The following is a 6,185-nucleotide window of genomic DNA, read 5'->3' on the forward strand; positions in this document are numbered from 1 at the left end:
TTGTCCTATTTTATTGCTAATAAAAAACAAAAAAACTAAACAAAAATGTAATCCCCAGCATCTGAGACCGCATAGATCGCAAGAGTAATGTCTTTGGGGCATCCCTACAGCGGATATTTCCTTTATCTCCCAATGCTTCTGAGTTGTTTTTAGTGGATATATTGTTTACTGCCTTGGGGAAGGGCTTAAATGGGCACTGTCATTAAAACTAATTGCTCTCCTTATGGTAAATAAAAAAAAATCTTTCAAATGTACTGTGTTTAAAATAAAAAAAATAAAAAAAGGTTTTCTATATTTGTGTTTAAAAAGCTGCCACTAGGTGTCTCCCTACTTGTCCAGAGCACATTTTCCCCCATCTCTTGCACAGACTTTGGACTCCTGCTGGCCTAGGCAGAAGTCCAAAATCAGGTAGAAACCTAAAAAAATTATAAAAACAAAGGCAGGGGGGGGGGTTATTATTGATGGGAAAAGTGAACTTGGAGGATTATAACATTTAACAAGATCTTTAACAAGATCATGACAGGTATTCTTTAACATACTGGGGGGGGGGGGGGGGGTATTGACTGTGCACCTGAATGGTGTGTCTGTACTCCAGAGTATCTGGACTGTCTAAGGTAAATCAATGCTTCACTCTTATCTCTGTAGCAGCTGCAGCAGTTCAATTGCTTAATACAATCCATTCCTTGCTGTACCACTGTTAAAAGTCCTGCATCCTGTATCTAATCTCCCTCTGCTTTTATTCTACAGGCTTGTCTTCAGAAGTTAAATGCTTAGTGTAACCCCTTCCATGTGGTGCTACTGCTTTTATTTATTTCATTCCTGTTCACATAGCACCTTCTAAGCCAGTGCATCAGTAACTCCTTCTCCCCCCAAATGCCATCTAAAGGAGTGTTCTTTGTAAATTAGCTTTCACCAGTGCTATGCCATACATAGCAGTAACAGGCAACTAAAGCTAGGAAGTACCTGTGTGTGTACTACTCACATACATCTCAGCCCTGGCCCTGCCTCCTGAAGTGGATAGAGTGAAAAACAATCATGTACTAAAGAGGGGGCTCTTCAGGGGATCAATAACTGCACTAACACCACCTTGTCACCACTCTGAAGGGTTAAATTAACAAACAGGCAGATTTATAAAAACATATTTTGAGATAACAAGTGCACTAGAAGTTCCACAGCAAAGGCCTCACATAATAAAGACTCTACACTCAGATGGAACATAGTATTTGCATAGAGTTGCTTTTGACTGAGTTTCCATCTTTTTTTGTGTATGTGCAAAAACTCCCCAAAAAACGACACGAATGCTGCACAACATGTTCTTGTTGTTGAACAAGCGGCGGTCACATGTCCTCTGAAAGTCAATTGGGACTATTAAAAGCCAACCCACTTGGTATTTTTTCCTTTGACATTTGTTCACTCATCGTTTAGCATCGGCATTTTTCCATTTCTTTAGTAGAAATCCTGAAGTTACAAGATGAAAGAATTAAAAGAATTACATGACTGGTCATTATAAAAATACAGGGGAAACGCCACATTCCCAGGTAATAAAGGCGAGAAAAGAACAGGGGGAAACGCCACATTCCCAGGTAATAAAGGCGAGAAAAGAAAGTGGAAGCGAAGCGTAAGTGGTAAAGATGTAGCAGAGTTAGTAAGAGTTGTAGTGTTTTAACAATGCATTAACCTTCCCAAGCCTGACCAAATATACACATCTGATATACACATCTAATATATACACATCTCATATACACATCTAATATATACACGTCTGATATACACATCTGATATATACACGTCTGATATACACATCTGATATATACACGTCTGATATATACACATCTGATATACACATCTAATATATATATATACATCTGATGTACACATCTAAGATATACACGTCTGATATATACACATCTAATATATACACATCTAATATATACACGTCTGATATATACACATCTGATATACACATCTAATATACACATCTAATATATACACATCTGATATATACATCTAATATATACACATCTGATATACACATCTAATAGTATACACATCTAATTATATACACGTCTGATATATACACATCTGATATACACATCTAATATACACATCTAATATATACACATCTAATATATACACATCTGATATACACATCTAATATACACATCTAATATATACACATCTGATATACACATCTAATATATACACATCTGATATACACATCTAATATACACATCTACTATATACACGTCTGATATATACACATCTGATATACACATCTAATATATACACATCTGATATACACATCTAATATATACAAGTCTGATATATACACATCTGATATACACATCTAATATATACACATCTGATATACACATCTAATATATACACGTCTGATATACACATCTAATATATAAACGTCTGATATAAACACATCTGATATATACACATCTGATATATACACGTCTGATATATACACATCTGATATACACATCTAATATATACACATCTGATATATACACATCTGATATACACATCTAATATATACACGTCTGATATACACGTCTGATATATACACGTCTGATATACACATCTGATATACACATCTAATATATACACATCTGATATACACGTCTGATATATACACGTCTGATATACACGTCTGATATATACACATCTGATATACACATCTAATATATACACATCTGATATACACATCTGATATACACATCTAATATATACACATCTGATATACACATCTAATATATACACATCTGATATACACATCTAATATATACACGTCTGATATATACACTTCTGATATACACGTCTGATATATACACATCGGATATACACATCTAATATATACACATCTGATATACACATCTGATATACACGTCTGATATACACATCTGATATACACGTCTGATATATACACATCTGATATACACATCTAATATATACACATCTGATATACACATCTAATATACACATCTGATATACACGTCTGATATACACATCTAATATACCACATCTGATATACACATCTAATATACACGTCTTATATACACATCTGATATACACATCTGATATACACATCTGATATACACGTCTGATATACACATCTGATATACACGTCTGATATACACGTCTGATATACACGTCTGATATACACATCTGATATACACGTCTGATATACACGTCTGATATACACGTCTGATATACACGTCTGATATACACGTCTGATATACACATCTGATATCCACATCTGATATACACATCTGATATACACGTCTGATATACACGTCTGATATACACGTCTGATATACACGTCTGATATACACATCTGATATACACATCTGATATACACATCTGAAATACACATCTAATATACACATCTGATATACACATCTGATATACACGTCTGATATACACATCTGATATACACGTCTGATATACACGTCTGATATACACATCTGATATACACATCTAATATATACACGTCTGATATACACATCTGATATACACATCTAATATATACACGTCTGATATACACGTCTGATATACACATCTAATATATATATATACATCTGATGTACACATCTAAGATATACACGTCTGATATATACACATCTAATATATACACATCTAATATATACACGTCTGATATATACACATCTGATATACACATCTAATATACACATCTAATATATACACATCTGATATATACATCTATATATATACACATCTGATATACACATCTAATATATACACATCTAATATATACACGTCTGATATATACACATCTGATATACACATCTAATATACACATCTAATATATACACATCTAATATATACACATCTGATATACACATCTAATATACACATCTAATATATACACATCTGATATACACATCTAATATATACACATCTGATATACACATCTAATATACACATCTACTATATACACGTCTGATATATACACATCTGATATACACATCTTAATATATACACATCTGATATACACCTCTAATATATACAAGTCTGATATATACACATCTGATATACACATCTAATATATACACATCTGATATACACATCTAATATATACACGTCTGATATACACATCTAATATAATAAACGTCTGATATAAACACATCTGATATATACACATCTGATATATACACGTCTGATATATACACATCTGATATACACATCTAATATATACACATCTGATATATACACATCTGATATACACATCTAATATATACACGTCTGATATACACGTCTGATATATACACGTCTGATATACACATCTGATATACACATCTAATATATACACATCTGATATACACGTCTGATATATACACGTCTGATATACACGTCTGATATATACACATCTGATATACACATCTAATATATACACATCTGATATACACATCTGATATACACATCTAATATATACACATCTGATATACACATCTAATATATACACATCTGATATACACATCTAATATATACACGTCTGATATATACACTTCTGATATACACGTCTGATATATACACATCGGATATACACATCTAATATATACACATCTGATATACACATCTGATATACACGTCTGATATACACGTCTGATATATACACATCTGATATACACATCTAATATATACACATCTGATATACACATCTAATATACACATCTGATATACACGTCTGATATACACATCTAATATACACATCTGATATACACATCTAATATACACGTCTTATATACACATCTGATATACACATCTGATATACACATCTGATATACACGTCTGATATACACATCTGATATACACGTCTGATATACACGTCTGATATACACGTCTGATATACACATCTGATATACACGTCTGATATACACGTCTGATATACACGTCTGATATACACGTCTGATATACACGTCTGATATACACATCTGATATACACATCTGATATACACATCTGATATACACGTCTGATATACACGTCTGATATACACGTCTGATATACACGTCTGATATACACATCTGATATACACATCTGATATACACATCTGATATACACATCTAATATACACTATCTGATATACACATCTGATATACACGTCTGATATACACATCTGATATACACGTCTGATATACACGTCTGATATACACATCTGATATACACATCTAATATATACACGTCTGATATACACATCTGATATACACATCTAATATATACACGTCTGATATACACGTCTGATATACACATCTAATATACAGATCTGATATACACATCTAATATACACGTCTGATATATACACATCTAATATATACACATCTGATATACACATCTGATATACACGTCTGATATACACATCTGATATACACATCTAATATATACACGTCTGATATACACATCTGATATACACATCTAATATATACACGTCTGATATACAGATCTGATATACACATCTAATATATACACATCTGATATACACATCTGATATACACATCTGACATATACACGTCTGATATACACGTCTGATATACACATCTGATATACACGTCTGACATACACGTCTGATATACACATCTGATATACACGTCTGATATACACATCTGATATACACATCTGACATATACACGTCTGATATACACGTCTGATATACACGTCTGATATACACTTCTGATATACACGTCTGATATACACGTCTGATATACACATCTGATATACACGTCTGATATATACACATCTGATATACACATCTAATATATACACGCCTGAATATACACGTCTGATATACACGTCTGATATATACGGCTTGATATACACATCTGATATACACATCTGATATACACGTCTGATATATACACATCTGATATACACATCTAATATATACACGCCTGATATACACATCTGATATACACATCCGATATATACACGTCTGATATATACACGTCTGATATACACATCTGATATATGCATCTGATATACACATCTAATATACACATCTAATATACACATCTGATATATACATCTAATATATACACATCTGATATATACACATCTAATATATACACATCTGATATATACACATCTGATTTACTCATCTGATATACACATCTGATTATACACATGAGAAAGAGAGAGATAAATATGGGGGGGGGGGGGGGAT

This window comes from Hyla sarda, chromosome 8 (genome assembly GCF_029499605.1).
Source record: "Hyla sarda isolate aHylSar1 chromosome 8, aHylSar1.hap1, whole genome shotgun sequence".
NCBI lineage: Eukaryota > Metazoa > Chordata > Amphibia > Anura > Hylidae > Hyla > Hyla sarda.